The sequence below is a fragment of the Rhinopithecus roxellana genome, chromosome 2 (genome assembly GCF_007565055.1).
Source record: "Rhinopithecus roxellana isolate Shanxi Qingling chromosome 2, ASM756505v1, whole genome shotgun sequence".
Lineage (NCBI taxonomy): Eukaryota > Metazoa > Chordata > Mammalia > Primates > Cercopithecidae > Rhinopithecus > Rhinopithecus roxellana.
In genome coordinates this window covers 115,610,663-115,632,253 of record NC_044550.1, presented here as the reverse complement: position 1 = coordinate 115,632,253, position 21,591 = coordinate 115,610,663, and the positions used below count along the sequence as shown (strand labels likewise).

At 37.9% G+C, this 21,591-nt stretch overlaps 1 pseudogene; it reads right to left on the bottom strand.

Moving 5' to 3' along the window:
- Positions 1-7,316: 7,316 nt before the first annotated feature.
- Positions 7,317-10,120, bottom strand: LOC104678741 (annotated as a pseudogene).
- Positions 10,121-21,591: the final 11,471 nt, after the last annotated feature.

Sequence of the window (21,591 nt, the reverse complement as noted above, 5' to 3'; positions counted from 1 at the left end):
TCAGCTCTCACACTGACTGAACTAGACAAGTTAGTGTCCATGTGTTCACTCTCTGTTTCCTTATCTTGAACAAATGATAATGCTTAGTAAGTATGATAATGTAGACTTATGTCATAATGAAGCACATGTACAGTAGAGTATCTTACAGAATTACTAATGGGTTGGTAAACAAATTATGAAATTTTCTTTCTTTTTCTTTGTAAAATATATGAAAGTGTGTGAGCCTTTGAGGTTATTTAATCTATATTAATCATATATAATTATATAGCATATTTATACTGTATCAATCCATTCTTATACTGCTATGAAGAAATACCTGAGACACGTTAATTTACAAAGGAAAGAGGTTTAATTGACTCACAGTTACACGTGGCCGGGGAAGCCTCAGGGAACTTACAATCACAGCAGAAGGCACGTTTTCATAGGGTGACAGGAGAGAGAATGAGTGCGAGCAGGGGAAATGCCAGATGCTTATACAAACTTCAGATCTTGTCAGACTCACTATCACAAGAACACCTTGGGGCAAACCACTCCCGTGATTCAATTGCCTCTATCTGATCCTGCCCTTGTCACATGGAGATTATTATTACAATTCAAGGTGAGATGTAAGTGGGGACACAGAAGTGAATCATCTCAGTAATTATATATAATATTTATACACACACACCCTGAATTTTTAAGAATCTTTTAAAAATAATTTTCTGACAGTTTTGAATTGCACAAAACTAAAAATTTCTTTTAACTTGTAATGTGTGACTTTTTCATATTCAGATGCATCACAGTGCAAATAAAATTTGTATTTTCTCCATAATTAGCTACTTAATCTTCTCCAAATGTGTAATATATTTTTACTGATTCTGTGCCCTATCAATCTTACCCTGTAACAACGTGTTTATTATTCTTATTCAGTTACACATATGAATCCCTTAAAAACTCAGGTGTTAGAAGATATTCTTCTTTTATTCATCTGTGTGTTCTGAAGAGAATGCTAAAAAGAAGTAGCCATTCAGGGCTCAATCAACATCAGTAAGACTGAGCACATCTTAAGCTTCTTATGTCTTACATCAATTTGAAAATCTTCACTTAAAACTTTATTTTAAATCTTCACTTAAAAATTTGTTTCACTGGCATCACAATCCAAACACTTTTCCAATCTTGGAATCTCTCATAGCCCTCCATTACCATGTTCATCAATTAATTCTGTTATTTTGTCTTTAACATATTGTTACCATCCATGCTATCATCTCTTCAAAATTCTCATGACCTCAGTTCACCATGTGTTTATATTTCATCTGAATTATTGCGCTCATTTCTCTCTGACATCCATGCTTCTAGCCCATCTCTTCCAATTGCATATACCCTACCAATGCCCCTTGAAAAATAAATTACTTCTCATGGTAGATTACTTGCCAAGACATTTGCAACAGTTTATCTTATCCCTGTATGCAGCCCTTTTATAATGGGATATCACCACTCTTTTATTTAGTGCTCTATTTTCCCAATGCTTGAATCTGGGATCACAGTGTAACTTATTTTGATTAGAGGGAGGTAGCAGAAGTGATTGTTTTGCAGTATCTAAGTTTAGAATTCTTGCACCTTCTGTTTTTGCTGTCTTGGAACACAATGCTACTATATGAATAAGTTCAGACTAGCCTGCAGGGGCATAAAATCACATGCAGCAGAGACACACTGACCCAACCATAGCCTTCTAGACCAACCACCTTCCTTATAAGCCACCATTTCACTAAAGCTAAAAAAAGATCACTCTTAAGACAACCAAAAGAACCACCCTGGACAAGTTGAGCCCAGGACAAACTGCTCTCCAATACAGCCATGAGGAAATAAAATGGTTATTGCTTTAAACCATTAAGACATTAAGAACTGGTGTGGTTTTTATTCAGAAACATAAGTGAAACAGAAATTGGTTCCAAGAAATGAGTGTCGTCTCAAGGAAAATCTAAAATTTGTGACATTGGCTTTGGGATTGGAGGCAAATAGATGCCACTGGCCAAGCCTAGTTTGATATCCAGGTTGTCAATGAAGGCCAGCAAAGGAACTTGTTGAAGGCTGGAGAAAGGACAATTTGTGTCAAGTATTACTGAACAGTTGACAAAAGCGTTATCTGTGATAACTTAGCACATAGAACCCACTTAAGGAACTATATACAGAGAATGTGGAATATGTCACTGGGTGCTTCTATTTACAATAAAGTAAGTGAGTGACAAGCTAAAAAAAAAAAAAAAAAGAAAACTTTCAGTTTTCTGGTAGAATGGAAAATAAATATGGGGGGATTTAATATTTGCTAGTTTGGAAAATAAAATTGTTCTTATTTCTAGACCCTTCAGACTGCAAGAAATTTTCATAGTAAGAGTCTTTTTTATAAAGACCAAAACCTGGGTATGACTATGAAAAGCTTTATCAAGACCTAAAAACCATTTAAGATGGTGCCAAGTAGACATTCCAGCCAGGTGAAAGGCTTCTGAGAATATGTAGGATGTTGTTTCACAATACCCAGACACACTATACAAGGTAGAGAAAACCAGTCTCTAATAAAATAATTGTGGATCTGACTTTTGACTAATGGAGCAACTTATAACCTGATACACAAAATGCCCTGTATTAGTCTGTTCTCACGCTGCTAATAAAGACATATGCCAGACTGTGCAATTTATAAAGGAAAGAGGTTTAATTGACTCACAGATCCACATGGCTGGGGAGTCCTCACAATCATGGTGGAAGGCAAAGGAGGAGCAAAGTCACGTCTTACATGGTGGCAGAAAAGAGAGCTTGTGCAGGGGAACTCCCATTTATAAAACCATCTGATTTGTGAGACTTATTTACCAACACAAGAACAGTATGGGGGAAACTGCTTCTGTGATTCAATTATCTCCACCTGGCCCTGCCATTGACACATGGGGATTATTAAATTCAAGGTGAGATTTGGGTGGGGATGCAGCCAAACCATATCATGCCCTCAGTGATTACAAGGGAGTCTTCCAAACTGGACTCAAAGGGACCAAGAAATATTAAAAGGAAAAGGTTTTGGGTGCTCAAGCTTCTATGAGTTGGACACAGTTTAAGAAAGCTTTTTCGCTTTGAATAAACAAAACACAGTCCATTTCTTATAAACATGAAACAGTGTATCAGAGAACAGAGCAAAGATCCAGATGATTTGCCAAGAACCATGGAAGATATGTAAGGAACCACATCTGAGTATAATGACTTGATTCTTATCCAGGAGAACCCCCTGTCCCTGCAATATGACCTTGCAATGGATGCCTGTTGGGTTTCAGAACTGCCATGCACCAACTCACTGTCCTTGGGGAGTGCACTGCTGCCTTTGGGAGAATCGCAGTTGAATCTGCAGGCAAATGAGACGACAAGGAGCCGAACAGAACAGACCAAGTTCATTTCCTTGGATCAACCAGTAGAGCCATGAAGAGTTATGTGAGTGACCCCAGGCAAAAATCAAAAAAAAAGAAAAAACAAAACAAATACTGAGTCCATCATAGATTACTGTGCCATAGAATTACAAACAGACAAAATGATTCTTGTTTTAAGTCACTTAAGTTTTAAAGTCTTTTAAATTTTTTATTTTGAGTTCTGGGACACATGTGTAGAACAAGCAGGTTTGTTACATACATATACACGTGCCATGGTGGTTTGCTGCACTTATCAACCTGTCATCTAGGTTTTAAATCTCACATGCATCAGATATCTGTCCCAATGCTCTCCCTCCCCTTGCCTCCCACCCCACCATAGGCCCTGGTGTGTGATGTTCCCCTCCCTGTGTCCAGGTGTTCTCATTGTTCCACTCCCACTTAGAAGTGAGAACATGTGGTGTTTGGTTTTCTGTTCCTGTGTTAGTTTGCTGAGAATGATGGCTTCCAGCTTCATCTATGTCCCTGCAAAGGACATGAATTCATTCTTTTTATGGTTGCGTAGTTCCATATTTTTCTTTATCCAGTCTATCATTGATGGGCATTTGGGTTGTTTCCAAGTCTTTGTTATTGTAAAGAGCAAACGTACATGTGCATGTGTCTTTACAGTAGAATTATTTACATTACCCTTGGATATATACCCAATAATGGGATTGCTGGGTCAAATGGCATTTCTGGTTCTAGATCCTTGAGGAATCGCCACACTGTCTTCCTCAATGGTTGAACTAATTTGCACTTCCACCAACAGCATAAAAACTTTCCTATTTTTCCACATTCTCACCAGCATCTGTTGTTTCCTGACTTTTTTTTATTTTTTTTGAGACGGAGTCTTGCTCTGCCGCCCAGGCTGGAGTGCAGTGGCTGGCTCTCAGCTCACTGCAAGCTCCGCCTCCCGGGTTGACGCCATTCTCCTGTCTCAGCCTCCCGAGTAGCTGGGACTACAGGCACCCGCCTCATCGCCTGGCTGGTTTTTTGTATTTTTTAGTAGAGACGGGGTTTCACCTTATTAGCCGGGATGGTCTCGATCTCCTGACCTCGTGATCCGCCCGTCTCGGCCTCCCAAAGTGCTGGGATTACAGGCTTGAGCCACCGCGCCCGGCCTGTTTCCTGACTTTTTAATGATTACCATTCTAACTGGTGTGAGATAATATCTCATTGTGTTTTTGATTTGCATTTCTCTAATGACCAGTGATGGTGAGAGCTTTTTTTCACATGTTTTTTGGCCACATATGTCTTCTTTTGAAAAGTGTCTGTTCATATTCTTTGCCCACTTTTTGATGGGATTGTTTTTTTTTTTTCTTTTTTCTTGTAAATTTGTTTAATTCTTGTAGATTCTGGATATTAGCTCTTTGTCAGATGGATAGATTGCAAAAAATGTCTCCCATTCTGTAGGTTGCCTGTTCATTCCGATGATAGTTTCTTTTGTTTAATTAGATCTCTTTAGTTTAATTAGATCTCATTTGTCAATGTTGGCTTTTGTTGCAATTGCTTTTGGTGTTTTAGTCATGAAATCTTTGCCCATACCTATGTCCTGAATAGTATTGCCTAGGTTTCATTCTGGTGTTTTTAGGTTTTTCATTTAAATCTTTAATCCATCTTGAGTTAATTTTTGTGTAAGGTGTAAGGAAGGGGTCCAGTTTCTATTTTTTGAATATGGCTAGCCAGTTTCCCAGCACCATTTATTGAATAGAGAATTCTTTTCCCATTGCTTGTTTTTTTCCAGTTAGTTGAAGATCGCATGGTTGTAGATGTGTGTGTGTGTGTGTGTGGTTTTTTTTTTTTTTTTTTTTTTTTTTTTTTTTTTTGAGGTCTCTGTTCTGTTCTATTGGTTTATATATCTGTTTTGGTACCAGTACCATGCTGTGTTGGTAACTGTAGCCCTGTAGTATAGTATTGGTCACTGCCAGAATTAGTATTTCCTATATTTTGCTGTTCAATTATCAAAATATACCAGTTGACTTTTCTTCAGAATAGAGCTAAATGTCCCATTACCCACAAGACCACTCTGACATTGTAATTCACCCATTCAGTGAAATACACCCCAATGTGTATATTGTCATTATTGTCTGCCTGATAAAAGATATAATTTTGTTATGTGAATATCCGATTGGTTCAACTCATAACCTTTGAATTAGTGGCAATAAAATATCTATAATTTAACATGAGTATAAAAGAACTCTTTTGAGTTAAACCTACTACATTCTTCCTGTAACACAACTATATTTTCTTCAATTGTATTTTTGCCACATGCTGAGTAAAATTCCTATTCTATTTCTATCATGTCATTAGATCTACTTTCCATTTAACTTTGATAATAACAAAAGAGTCATGTTCCTAGATTTCAAATTCTCAGTCTTTCTATAGAACACATATTGAGAGGATTTTTGTAAGTCATCAGTTCTCTTAACTGTCTTTATGTTGATGACATCTAAGCACTGCAAAGATAGTGAGGGAAGCACTAGTAGTAGAACCTCTACCTTTTAAAATTACTATCTACTGCAGTTCATTGGTGTCCCTTTAGAAAGCCTCCTTAATCAAAACAGTAAGTAACTTGCAGTCTGGTAAAAGCCACTTTCAACCAGCTAAATCATGACAATAAAAATAAATTCTCACATGGTTGGTGAAGTATACTGTTTATAGTAAGACAGATGCTTTCTCCAGCTTATTTGAAAAAAGAGCAGCATTTTTTTTTGTTTGTTTCTATTGATGAGTGTATCCAACCATGAAAGATGCATTTTCTTGTATTTACCATTTCATTCTGATGATCATCACCAACACAGTCAACTGGGAAATGCAATTTCTAATTTGAATATTTTTTAGAGCAAATTAAAAACAAAGTTTGATCTTTTGAAAGTTTAGATAATGAAAACTACAGCTTATAAAAATATTTCATTAAGCAAAAAGATAGAAAATATAATCTACAAATAGTCACAGAAACTAGAAGCTTTTCAGTAATCAGACTATATTACACAATAGTAAATGAAGTAACTCTGTAGATTTTCAATCTGAGAATACCTAACTGGAAGATAGTGTTTTAAACTGAGGCTGTTAACAACAGACTTTAGAGTGTAGCTACTACAAAGAGGTATTTTTGTGATTATCCCTTTGAAGTTGTGATCCAGCTATCAAACATTTTGAAGAGTATTGTTCATCTGTAAAATAGAATCATCTAAGGCAAAAACAGCAGGAAATTCAAACATCAATTCTAATGTTTTTTTTCTGCTCAAAGCTTTAGACTATAGAAATGACAATTTTGTTGTCTGAATTCTTCCATCTCAGCAATCCTCAGAAAAATATTATGCTTCAAGTAGAAATCACCAGGTATAATCATAAAGGGAAAAATGTTTCAATATTTTCTTATAATGCTCAACTAAGACTTTTAACAGCAAAATTGTATTATTCATAGTGAATGGCGATTTGGGGAAAGATTACACAGAAAATCTGAACACAAGCTGAAAGCCACCTGTATCCATTCAAAATACTTTGGGTAATTATATGTATAAATTGTACACTAGCATTAATGTAATTTGCACCTTGCCTATGAGGGGAGATAGTGTTTAATAATTGAAATGCAAATAATGACTTCCTCACAAAGTGGAATTATGTAATATCTTTAATTCATAGAGATGTGTGCGTGTTTGATAAGCAGTACACCTTTTCCTAGGAAAACCAAGTTCATACTTAGAAAATCGGTGAATCTGTTTCCATAAAATGCATTGGCACTTCATGTGGACTGCAGGAGAATATAGAGAATTAATACTCACTACTATTATGTACCACTTTTTTTTTTTTTTAAAGCAAATAAAGGCTTGTTTTATTTTAATGGCTGATCTGTGTAATCACGGAGGCCAGTGTGTACAGACTAAGGGGGAGCTTTTATTTATTGATCTCTTCCCCCATGGACAAAGTCTTGATGATCTCCTTCTTCTCGGCCTGGAGGCGCTCTTCACGGCAATTGTGTGCTTCTTGGTCATAGATCGGCTGGCCTCAGCCTGGTCAGCCAGGAGCTTCTTGCGGGCCTGGTCTGCCTTAGCTTGTGGCTGTGTCCCCTGAGAATCCGCTTGTTTTTGAACACATTCCCCTTCACCTTCAGGTACAGGCTGTGATACATGTGGCAATCAGTCTTCTTAGATTCACGATTCACGGTATCTTCTAAGCAGCAGGTGCAGAATCCTCATTCTCCTCATCCACGTGATCTTCTCTGGCATTTGGGCATTGGCTGTACCCTTTGGCTTACCTATGCCCACGTTGCCTGCCCTCACGGCCGGCCAAGGTGTTTTTCCGGCATTGAGCCTGGGAATGGACAGGCACAGGCTTAAGGTTGATCAGACCGTCTCTGATCAGCTTCCAGATCTGCTGAAGGGAGTTGGCACCGGCGATTTCGTTGGTCTCATTGGGATCCAACCAGACCTTCTTTTTGCCACAGCGCAGGACGCTAGAGGCGAGCCTCTTCTGAAGCCTGAGCTTACTGATGGCGCCGGCCGCAGCAGCAAAAGGGACATCCCACTTTCTAGAGATTTTAGTATCTCTGGCAGCCAGAAATACTGTTTCTTAGACAGCTCTGAATACTTAACATTCGTGGATATAAAATAATTTTTATTTATCTTCCAATGCCCTAATATCTTAAATGCATAGTCACTCGAAATGAAGAAAACTGGTTTGAATAACCCAAGTGGAGTTAAGAAGACATAACCAACAATCAAAGATTTTCTAGAAATAATAAAGCAGTAATTACCACATATGAGTGTAGGGGCAGCAAGACTCCACAGCTATCCTCTCAGGGTCTTGGCTGGGTCTGATAATTAAATTGATGTAAAACAGATTCACAGGAGAAAAGCATAGAAATTGATTTCATAGAACTTTCATGTGGCATCAGCACCCTTATAAAGAAATGAAAACCCCACAGAAGCAGTTAGAGTCAGTTGCCTGTATACTGAATTAAACAAAGAATGGTAAACTGAGAATTTGATAAGACAAAGAGGCTTAGGATAGGGTCTTTACTTGGACAGATAAGGGTTAGTTTAACAAGGTTCGTTGTTGTACAGAATTCTCTTGGCCTCACCTTTCCATCCTTGGTGATAAGACCATTGCCTTTTCTCTAGTATAGGAAGGATACATTCTACATAAGAATTTCATCTCTAACTTTTAAGACACAGAGCAAAGGTCAGAGTGATTCTCTTGTACCTGTTGTTTTTCAAATTCCTTTAATTTAAATAACCAATAACCAAGGTGGCATATTTTTTATTAAATTTTTAAGTTTATAATTGACATAATAATTGTTCATATTTATGTGGTACACTGTAGTGTTTCTTCTTTTCAGAAATATATGTTGTATAATTCAAAGAGATATTAAATTTTATTTATTAATTTAGATTCAAGGGTAATACGTGCATGTTTGTTACAAGGGTCTATTGTATAATAATAGGGATTGGGCTACCAGTGTATTCGTCACTCGAATATTGAATATTTTACTGAATAGGTAATTTTTCAGCCTTTGCTGTCTCCTCTACTCCCCATTTTTGGAGTTCCCAATGTCTATTATCTCCATATTAATGTCCCTGTGGACCCATGTTTAGCTCCTACTTAAAGTGAGAATATGCCATGTATGATTTTCTGCTTTTGAGTTAGTTCACCTAATATACTCTCCACCAGTTCCATCCATGGTGCTGCAAAATACATTATTTCATTCTTTTTGATGGCTGTACTGTCATAATGTAATGTTTTAATGCATGTATACATGGTATAATGATCAACTTTGGGTAATTATTGTATTCATCACTTTCAACATTTGTAATTTCTTTGTGGTGACAACATGCAAAAACTTCTAGCTATTTTAAAATCTGTAATGCATACTTATTTGCTATAGCAGGTGGCATATTTTTACCTCCTTCACTGAGCAAAATACAATACTCTGTTTTCCAGGATTTTCTACCAGTAATGTTGAAATACTAAGATTCAGGAATGTATTGTTAAAAAGTGAGATATAAGTATCATTTCATCCACATTCCATAGTCAAAAGCTCCACCTGAGAAAGATCCATGGTCCAAATGTTTCTTCACCTACTGGAGTCTTTCTAGGGATGATTACTAGAGGATGAGATTTTTGTCAAGATAAATCATCTTAGAGGAAAATGAGTCAAGCTCTAAGGTAATGGTTCTGGCTCTGAAAGAATCAGAGAGGGTTGTGAAGGAATCTAGCTTAGGGGAATAATTTAACCGAGTTGGAAGGATGGTATGGGAGTTAGAGTTACAAGACTCTTCTCTAATTCTCCCCACTTTGTCTCCCTTATCACACTCTGAAACCTCGTATTATTTTCCATTTCTCTTCTCCCTGCAGTCATTCTAAATCCTCTAGAAGTAATAACGGGGGCCAAACTAGATTTGGAGAAATACAAGTTATTAATAAATATGGAAGCAATGTTTAACTTCACTAGCAAGCTTACATAAATAAATGATTTTGAAAATCTTCAGATAATTTAAAAAGTGGGATTAAAATGTATTCCAAAAAATTTTCATTTTGTTTCCCTCTAATTTTAAAGGCAGTACAAAGCTCACTATTTAGGTCTAAAATATAGATGATTCAGATTTCAAGTGTATTAGTGGAAAAATTTTATTACACCAACAACATACTTGCATTTTACTGTTATGAAAGGCATCATATACCAGAATAGCTACAACCATGTTATAAAAACTCCACTGAACTAAAACTAATCAGCAATATAGTTAAACACATTTTGTAAGATTAGACAAACTTGTTTGTATACACAACTAATTCGCAAAATTGTTTTCAGTATCAAGGAATAATAAGCAATGGCTTTGGGTTGTGTTATGTTAATCAAGAGTAAAAATTTTGAAAGTCTAAATGAGAAAAGAATCTCCAAGGTATCCAGTGCTCTAAAATGATTCTTAGCCGTTGAAAAATAGGCTTCTTCCCTATCTCTAAGTCACAAGTTACTCGTGCACTACCCTATTCAGTTCAGGAGTTCAAAAGGCACAAGTAACTCAGCTCATCTTGTACTCTGTTTGCTCTCATAATAGAAAGTAGATTACAAAAGGTTAGGTAACTTTTGTAAAATTTTCTCAGTATTCTGTGGACATAGAAGGAACAGAATTACTGTCCAGTAATTGATGTGAAAATAAATAGAAGATGCCTTTATGTTTTAATGTTATGACTTTTGTGAGTTTTCTGAAAGTGTAGGGAATTTAAAAAAGAAAAAAAGCAAACCATCACCACATCTACAACAAACCTCCCTGGATGTATCTTCTCAAAGTTCTGAATATCGATAATATCCTATGTTAGTCAATGTAATAATGGTCCACCAGGAAATGCAATGTGACGTATCTACAAGGAGAAATAATATTAAAAATTGTCACCTTGCAGTCACAGACCATGAGAACAGAGTACGGTGTGAGCATGCTGGAGGGGGTAGTTCCTAAAGACCCTTTTTCTCTTCCAGATACTAAGCATTTAGTTCCTGGATCATATGGGAGCGCTGCGAGAAAAGAAAAGGTGAGCACTTGACAGCTTCAAACAGTTGCAGCTTACCACAGGAAATGGAGGTGTTTTACAGCTTACCACAGGAAATGGAGGTGTTTTAATACTGTAATCACACATAAGTATATTGGTGCACGTTGGGAGGCTGAGATGGGTGCATTACCTGAGGTCAAGAGTCAGAGACTAGCCTGGACAATGTGGTGAAACCCTGTCTGAACTAAAAATACAAAAATTAGCCAGTCATGGTGGTGGGCACCTGTAATCCCAGGTCCTCGGGAGACTGAGGCAGGAGAATCTCTTTAACCTGGGAGGCAGAGGTTACTTTGAGCCAAGATTGAGCCACTTCACTCCAGCCTGGGCGACAGAGCGAGACTCTGTCGAAAACAAACAAACAAACAAGCAAAAAACGGATATTGATGTTTAATGGCTGAATATCAGTTCCTTAAATGCCAGCGCATCTTGGCCTTCATAAACATGTTACTGCTCTATGCCAGACACTGTAGAGGTTTTAAGAATACAACAATGAATAACACATGCTTCCCCCACTAAGGAAACAAATAACGTTGTGGAAGAAATTAACAAGGTAGGCTGATAAAGTCTGTAATGGAGGGTGTTAATGAATTTGAATGTGTAGAAAGAGGAATAACTAATCTCCGAGGAGAAATAAAGTTGGGTCACAGAAATGGACATTTGATATTGGTCTTGAAGAACATGTAGGAGTTTATTAAATAAAGGAAGAAAATAAAATCTTCCCCAGCTAGTAAAATCTCAAAGGAAAAAATAAATGTATTTGGAGCGTTAATCTACTGAGCAATATTGACAGTTGTTACAGAATTCAAGTATTGGGCCTGGTCAATATCGATGGCATTACTCTCCCAAACAAGGCTGATCCATGCTTCCCCTCATTTTGGCACTTTTTAAAGGATATAAGGTAATATATTATACTACTATCATGTGGTAATATAATATTCATGTGCAAAGAACTTGTCTAAAGAAAATATTAATGTATCATCAGAAAATACATGAACGAAACACACAGCCATTAAATAATCATATAAATAAATATGTGTATATATAGTTACCTAATAAAATTCATAATATAGTGTTAAAAGAAAAAAAGCTACAAATTGACATGTGTTACATGATCTAATTTCTCAAAAAATCAAAACAAAATTAAAAAACCCTAAACATGTATGTATGTATGTGTAAAAATCATTAGCATAAATATACTCCATAGGGTTATTTTGAAGTACTGACATTGTGGATGCCTTTTTCTTACTATACACATTTTTAAAAAATTATTCTACAAGTAACATGAGTTGTTTATTAAATATGTACATAAATTTAAAAAGAAAACTACATTTTTTATATGTCTGAATAAGAGGCATAAAATGATAAAGCAGAGTGAAGCATAAAAGCAAGCCATTTTAATAAAAATAAATTAAATAAAGACATTATGTGTCTTAAATTATCCTATAGCATTGATATGGATTCTTGAACTAGGATTAGAGATCTCTTTATGAAAATTTTTTTTTTTTTTTTTTTTTTTTTTTTTTTTTTTTTATTATACTTTAAGTTCTAGGGTACATGTGCATAACGTGCAGGTTTGTTACATATGTATACTTATGCCATGTTGGTGTGCTGCACCCATCAACTCGTCAGCACCCATCAATTCATCATTTATATCATGTATAACTCCCCAATGCAATCCCTCCCTCCTCCCCCCTCCCCATGATAGACCCCAGTGTGTGATGTTCCCCTTCCCGAGTCCAAGTGATCTCATTGTTCAGTTCCCACCTATGAGTGAGAACATGCGGTGTTTGGTTTTCTCTTCTTGTGATAGTTTGCTAAGAATGATGGTTTCCAGCTGCATCCATGTCCCTACAAAGGACGCAAACTCATCCTTTTTTATGGCTGCATAGTATTCCATGGTGTATATGTGCCACATTTTCTTAATCCAGTCTGTCACAGATGGACATTTGGGTTGATTCCAAGTCTTTGCTATTGTGAATAGTGCCGCAATAAACATACGTGTGCATGTGTCTTTGTAGTAGACTAATTTATAATCCTTTGGGTATATACCCAGTAGTGGGATGGCTGGGTCATATGGTACATCTAGTTCTAGATCCTTGAGGAATTGCCATACTGTTTTCCATAATGGTTGAACTAGTTTACAATCCCACCAACAGTGTAAAAGTGTTCCTATTTCTCCACATCCTCTCCAACACCTGTTGTTTCCTGACTTCTTAATGATTGCCATTCTAACTGGTGTGAGATGGTATCTCATTGTGGTTTTGATTTGCATTTCTCTGATGGCCAGTGATGATGAGCATTTTTTCATGTGTCTGTTGGCTGTATGAATATCTTCTTTTGAGAAATGTCTGTTCATATCCTTTCCCCACTTTTTGATGGGGTTGTTTGTTTTTTTCTCGTATATTTGTTTGAGTTCTTTGTAGATTCTGGATATTAGCCCTTTGTCAGATGAGTAGGTTGCAAAAATTTTCTCCCATTCTGTAGGTTGCCTGTTCACTCTGATGGTAGTTTCTTTTGCTGTGCAAAAGCTCTTTAGTTTAATTAGATCCCATTTGTCAATTTTGGCTTTTGCTGCCGTTGCTTTTGGTGTTTTAGACATGAAGTCCTTGCCCATGCCTATGTCCTGAATGGTACTACCTAGATTTTCTTCTAGGGTTTTGATGGTATTAGGTCTAACATTTAAGTCTCTAATCCATCTTGAATTAATCTTCGTATAAGGGGTAAGGAAAGGATCCAGTTTCAGCTTTCTACTTATGGCTAGCCAATTTTCCCAGCACCATTTATTAAATACGGAATCCTTTCCCCATTTCTTGTTTCTCTCAGGTTTGTCAAAGATCAGATGGCTGTAGATGTGCGGTATTATTTCTGAGGACTCTGTTCTGTTCCATTGGTCTATATCTCTGTTTTGGTACCAGTACCATGCTGTTTTGGTTACTGTAGCCTTGTAGTATAGTTTGAAGTCAGGTAGCGTGACGCCTCCAGCTTTGTCCTTTTGACTTAGGATTGTCTTGGCAATGCGGGCTCTTTTTTGGTTCCATATGAACTTTAAAGCAGTTTTTTCCAATTCTGTGAAGAAAGTCATTGGTAGCTTGATGGGGATGGCATTGAATCTATAAATAACCTTGGGGGGTATGGCCATTTTCACGATATTGATTCTTCCTATCCATGAGCATGGTATGTTCTTCCATTTGTTTGTGTCCTCTTTGATTTCACTGAGCAGTGGTTTGTAGTTCTCCTTGAAGAGGTCCTTTACATCCCTTGTAAGCTGGATTCCTAGGTATTTTATTCTCTTTGAGGCAATTGTGAATGGAAGTTCATTCCTGATTTGGCTCTCTGCTTGTCTGTTGCTGGTGTATAAGAATGCTTGTGATTTTTGCACATTAATTTTGTATCCTGAGACTTTGCTGAAGTTGCTTATCAGCTTAAGGAGATTTTGGGCTGAGACGATGGGGTTTTCTAAATATACAATCATGTCATCTGCAAACAGGGACAATTTGACTTCTTCTTTTCCTAACTGGATACCCTTGATTTCTTTCTCTTGCCTGATTGCCCTAGCCAGAACTTCCAACACTATGTTGAATAGGAGTGGTGAGAGAGGGCATCCCTGTCTTGTGCCAGTTTTCAAAGGGAATTTTTCCAGTTTTTGCCCATTCAGTATGATATTAGCTGTGGGTTTGTCATAAATAGCTCTTATTATTTTGAGGTACGTTCCATCAATACCGAATTTATTGAGCGTTTTTAGCATGAAGGGCTGTTGAATTTTGTCAAAAGCCTTTTCTGCATCTATTGAGACAATCATGTGGTTCTTGTCTTTGGTTCTGTTTATATGCTGGATTACGTTTATTGATTTGCGAATGTTGAACCAGCCTTGCATCCCAGGGATGAAGCCCACTTGATCATGGTGGATAAGCTTTTTGATGTGCTGCTGAATCCGGTTTGCCAGTATTTTATTGAGGATTTTTGCATCAATGTTCATCAGGGATATTGGTCTAAAATTCTCTTTTTTTGTTGTGTCTCTGCCAGGCTTTGGTATCAGGATGATGTTGGCCTCATAAAATGAGTTAGGGAGGATTCCCTCTTTTTCTATTGATTGGAATAGTTTCAGAAGGAATGGTACCAGCTCCTCCTTGTACCTCTGGTAGAATTCAGCTGTGAATCCATCTGGTCCTGGACTTTTTTTGGTGGGTAGGCTATTAATTGTTGCCTCAATTTCAGAGCCTGCTATTGGTCTATTCAGGGATTCAACTTCTTCCTGGTTTAGCCTTGGGAGAGTGTAAGTGTCCAGGAAATTATCCATTTCTTCTAGATTTTCTAGTTGATTTGCGTAGAGGCGTTTATAGTATTCTCTGATGGTAGTTTGTATTTCTGTGGGGTCAGTGGTGATATCCCCTTTATCATTTTTTATTGCATCTATTTGATTCCTCTCTCTTTTTTTCTTTATTAGCCTTGCTAGCGGTCTGTCAATTTTGTTGATCTTTTCAAAAAACCAACTCCTGGATTCATTGATTTTTTGGAGGGTTTTTTGTGTCTCTATCTCCTTCAGTTCTGCTCTGATCTTAGTTATTTCTTGCCTTCTGCTAGCTTTTGAATGTGATTGCTCTTGCCTCTCTAGTTCTTTTAATTGTGATGTTAGAGTGTCAATTTTAGATCTTTCCTGCTTTCTCTTGTGGGCATTTAGTGCTATAAATTTCCCTCTACACACTGCTTTAAATGTGTCCCAGAGATTCTGGTATGTTGTATCTTTGTTCTCATTGGTTTCAAAGAACATCTTTATTTCCGCTTTCATTTCGTTATGTACCCAGTAGTCATTCAGGAGCAGGTTGTTCAGTTTCCATGTAGTTGAGCGGTTTTGATTGAGTTTCTTAGTCCTGAGTTCTAGTTTGATTGCACTGTGGTCTGAGAGACAGTTTGTTATAATTTCTGTTCTTTTACATTTGCTGAGGAGTACTTTACTTCCAATTATGTGGTCAATTTTGGAATAAGTGCGATGTGGTGCTGAGAAGAATGTATATTCTGTTGATTTGGGGTGGAGAGTTCTATAGATGTCTATTAGGTCCGCTTGGTGCAGAGATGAGTTCAATTCCTGGATATCCTTGTTAACTTTCTGTCTCGTTGATCTGTCTAATGTTGACAGCGGAGTGTTGAAGTCTCCCATTATTATTGTATGGGAGTCTAAGTCTCTTTGTAAGTCTCTAAGGACTTGCTTTATGAATCTGGGTGCTCCTGTATTGGGTGCATATATATTTAGGAGAGTTAGCTCTTCCTGTTGAATTGATCCCTTTACCATTATGTAATGGCCTTCTTTGTCTCTTTTGATCTTTGATGGTTTAAAGTCTGTTTTATCAGAGACTAGGATTGCAACCCCTGCTTTTTTTGTTCTCCATTTGCTTGGTAGATCTTCCTCCATCCCTTTATTTTGAGCCTATGTATGTCTCTGCATGTGAGATGGGTCTCCTGAATACAGCAGACTGATGGGTCTTGACTCTTTATCCAGTTTGCCAGTCTGTGTCTTTTAATTGGAGCATTTAGTCCATTAACATTTAAGGTTAATATTGTTATGTGTGAACTTGATCCTGCCATTATGATATTAACTGGTTATTTTGCTCGTTAGTTGATGCAGTTTCTTCCTAGCCTCAATGGTCTTTACATTTTGCCAAGTTTTTGCGATGGCTGGTACCGGTTGTTCCTTTCCATGTTTAGGGCTTCCTTCAGGGTCTCTTGTAAGGCAGGCCTGGTGGTGACAAAATCTCTAAGCATTTGCTTATCTGTAAAGGATTTTATTTCTCCTTCACTTATGAAACTTAGTTTGGCTGGATATGAAATTCTGGGTTTAAAATTCTTTTCTTTAAGAACGTTGAATATTGGCCCCCACTCTCTTCTGGCTTGTAGAGTTTCTGCCGAGAGATCTGCTGTTAGTCTGATGGGCTTCCCTTTGTGGGTGACCCGACCTTTCTCTCTGGCTGCCCTTAAGATTTTTTCCTTCATTTCAACTTTGGTGAATCTGGCAATTATGTGTCTTGGAGTTGCTCTTCTGGAGGAGTATCTTTGTGGCGTTCTCTGTATTTCCTGAATTTGAATGTTGGCCTGCCCTACTAGGTTGGGGAAGTTCTCCTGGATGATATCCTGAAGAGTGTTTTCCAACTTGGTTCCATTTTCCCCCTCACTTTCAGGCACCCCAGTCAGACGTAGATTTGGTCTTTTTACGTAATCCCATACTTCTTGCAGGCTTTGCTCATTTCTTTTTCTTCTTTTTTCTTTTGGTTTCTCTTCTCGCTTCATTTCATTCATTTGATCTTCAATCGCTGATACTCTTTCTTCCAGTTGATCGAGTCGGTTACTGAAGCTTGTGCATTTGTCACGTATTTCTCGTGTCATGGTTTTCATCTCTGTCATTTCGTTTATGATCTTCTCTGCATTAATGAGTCTAGCTTTCAATTCTTCCACTCTTTTTTCAAGATTTTTAGTTTCTTTGCGCTGGGTACGTAATTCCTCCTTTAGCTCTGATAAGTTTGATGGACTGAAGCCTTCTTCTCTCCTCTCGTCCAAGTCATTCTCTGACCAGCTTTGATCCGTTGCTGGTGATGGGCTGCGCTCCTTTGCAGGGGGAGATGCGCTCTTATTTTTTGAATTTCCAGCTTTTCTGCCCTGCTTCTTCCCCATCTTTGTGGTTTTATCTGTCTCTGGTCTTTGATGGTGGTGACGAACTGATGGGGTTTTGGTATAGGTGTCCTTCCTGTTTGATAGTTTTCCTTCTGACAGTCAGAAGGACTCTCTGTTGGTCTGTTGGAGATTGCTTAAGGTCCACTCCAGACCCTGTTTGCCTGGGTATCAGCAGCAGAGGTTGCCGAAGATAGAATATTGCTGAACAGCGAGTGTACCTGTCTGATTCTTCCTTTGGAAGTGTCCTCTCAGGGGTGTACTCCACCCTGTGAGGTGTGGGGTGTCAGACTGCCCCTAGTGGGGGATTTCTCCCAGCTAGGCTACTCAGGGGTCAGGGACACACCTGAGCAGGCAGTCTGTCCGTTTTCAGATCTCAACCTCCGCGTTGGGAGATCCGCGGCTCTCCCCAAAGCTGTCAGACAGAGTCGTTCGCGTCTGCACCGGCTCCCGCTACTTCCCCTGTTGGTCTTCAGCTGTGCGCTGTCCCCAGAGGTGGAGACTACAGAGACAGGCAGGCTTCCTTGAGCTGCTGTGAGCTCCACCCAGTTCGAGCTTCCCAGCGGCTTTGTTTACCTACTTAAGCCTCAGCAATGGCGGGCGCCCCTCCCCCAGCCTCGCTGCTGCCTTGCGGATAGATCGCGGCAGACTGCTGTGTTAGCAGTGAGGGAGGCTTCGTGGGCGTGGGACCCTCCCGGCCAGGTGTGGGATATATTCTCCTGGAATGCCTGTATGCTTACAGCGCAGTATTGGGGTGGGAGTTACCCGATTTTCCAGGTGTTGTGTGTCTCAGTTCCCCTGGCTAGGAAAACGGATCCCCTTCTCCCTTGCGCTTCCAGGTGAGGCGATGCCTCGCCCTGCTTCAGCTCTCGCTGGTCAGGCTGCAGCAGCTGACCAGCACCGATTGTCCGGCACTCCCTAGTGAGATGACCCCAGTACCTCAGTTGAAAATGCAGAAATCACCGGTCTTCTGTGTCGCTCGCGCTGGGAGTTGGAGACTGGAGTTGTTCCTATTCGGCCATCTTGCTCCGCCCCCCTGGATCTTTTTATGAAAATTTAATAGCTTTGGTACATTATGCAAAGTAGTTTTTTTGCAAGTTCATCTACATTTACCATCCAAATTAACTTCATGCCATCAAAAATGTTAATTAAATTTCTTATGACTCAGTTTCCTCTGATTGCAACTGTGAATAATATATCAAAACCACTCTGTAGCTCTGCTCTGAAGACAGAACATAATTATGGTTATAATTTATACATATTCCTTGGAGTGTGTCCCTACCTCTTTCTCAAAATGCACAGCTCTCCTGGCAACAGTGTCCTCTCCGAAGAAACTAAAATGTCTAGCAATATCAACTCTTTAATATTACAATTTGAAGAATGCTAGGGACTCTCAATAAATTTATCAGCATTCTTCTTCAGTAGTAAGACAATTTCTTTACCATTTATTGCTTTAACACAAGTGAATAACTCTAGCTGTGAACTTCTTTATGAACAATTAAAGTACTTGGTTTCCTTTGCTTCATAATAATTACTGGCACAAGCCAGCCAGAAAACATAAATATAGTTTAAAGGTTTGGTGTTCAGATATCCATGTCATAAGGAGGGGCAAATTAGAGAACTAGGTCTAGGTTTAAAACGTATAATTTATGCGAAAACAAAAGTTGCAGTATGAATTCAGATCTAAAAACTGGAAGCAGCGCTTCAGCGTCGGGAAGGAATAGGGATGATGACTTCACCAGAAACCAAGGAATGTGCATTAATTCTTAAAGAGGAAGCCTCTATTTTTACTGTGTTTTAATATGAGCAGATAAAAATAAGTCATTAAGATCTGAAGTGATTAGAGCCACTTGATAGAATCTAGTACTGGAACTACTACCAAGTAGTTCTAATTAGAAGACTCAGATATAGCAGAAGATATTGGTAATTGTAAAAGACCAAAGTGTTCTGTCAATAGTATCTCTTAAACATTTCTTAAATCTGTCTTCTGACTCTGCCTTCTTTTAAACAATCACAATCTCTGCCATGGGCAAATACAATAGACACCTCTCTGGTGTCTCTTCTTCCATTCTTATTCCAAACTCAATGCATTTTCTACACTGCAGTCGGTATCCTAAAATACGCAGACTCTTAACATGTTGCTATACATTTTTAATTTATCTAAAAGTTTCTTGTAGCTTCCAAAATTAAGATTAACCAAGCCCCCTCCATTTGCAGCCTACTTTTTGAAAATGGCCCAATTGTGCCATAGAACTGATATTTATAGTTTTTTGAATAAATATAAAAAATGACTCTACTACTCTTGAAATTTGTATTTGTCTTACCTTAGTTCCTGCCTCAGGGCATTGACCCCTCAGGCAAGGAACTGAAACCAGATCACCAGATGCAGACAATGCGACTCCAGCTCTTTCATTACTCATGATTATTTCCTTACCCCTCACTAATTTCTGTTTTCCCACAAGTAGCTGCATTCCTTCCCTGCTATATAAACCTCCGATTTTAGATGGTTGAGAGAAACAGATTTCAGCCTTTTCTCTGGCTGAAGTCACCCAAATAAATAAAGTCACCTTATTCCCTGGCAATAGTCATTGTCTCACTGGCTTTCTGTGCAGTGATGGATGGGACTTCCACGGGACCTCTGGCATTTCTGTAGTATCTCCACTCGGATTTCACCCCAGCCTCTCTCTGGGTTGTCTACAAACCAGGATCCCCAGACTCAAGGCTGTTATTCACCCTCAAGATGTCCTATATTCGCTCCTTTTTCAGAGCCCTGATATATCTTATCTCTCCTCCAAGCTAATCTCCCTCCTTAGCAATTTCTAAAATGCCTCTAACTCTTAAGATTTTGATTCAAAGGGTGCTTTCTGAGCCACGACTTCTCTGATCAACCCTTATCCCCAAAATCATGTTGAATACCCTAGTATCCAACAGTTCTTAGGCGAGCCCCAAAGTCCCAAATAATTGAAATCCAGTCTGCTGATCATTGCTTGTGGTGCTCCAAACCTGAAATATTCAGCTATTGCTTACTTTTGAATCTGTATTGAATGGATACAGGCTGTTCATAAACTAGATAGGGAAAATGTTAAGATGCACAGACTCAAGACATGTTAGCCAACCTGTGTCAAAGGATGCTTTTGTAGAAATTTAGGACTTTTGACCAAAGTTAATTGTTTGTTGCTAATTAGTATTATTTAATGTGTGCAGATATTTTAAATGCAAATTGGAAAAGTGCTGATTGGTTCAGACACAGTTCAATATTTGAGCACAATATTTTCTATTCTGACTTGATAGATATATAACTAAGAAATTGGACAAGTGAATTTGGGTAAAAAGATAGTTATAACTCATATATTAGCAATGATTAATTTGCATGGCTTAATGATATTCCATCAAAATGCATTTTTACCTTTTTTAATATACTTTGTCATTTGACTTTTACACCTCCTTTATGTTGTTTTTTTAATGTATATTTCTTTTGTCAACTGTTTCCTTTTTTGTGAAAAATGTTAATTTAATTTCTTTTTGCCTTAATGTTTTCTGACTTAAATATGTCTGTGAGTTGTGGTTGCTATTATTTTTTGTTTGTTTGTTTTATTTCATTTTTCTTAACACTGGGACTAACAGCCTACTAGAAAAATTTAGAGCATGTTGGAAGTGGAAAAAAAGGTGCAAGGGTTACACGGAGAATAATTTTATTTTATCTTTCTCAACAGTAGGGGAGGCAAAATTTTACCTCTATCCTTTAGGTTTCTAGCAAGGCCTGAGAATTAAGTGGGAATAAGTTAAATTAACAGGAGGAAATTATACAAATATAAAGAAATGAAGACACAACGAAGTGATAAAACCGAAATGCCTTTATATTAGGTTGAACAAAGAGAGGCAATCGTGGAAAAGTGACTAAATTATATGGGGACGCTAAAGAAAGATAATAATTATTCTAACAAGATCTATTTGTACCAAATTATTT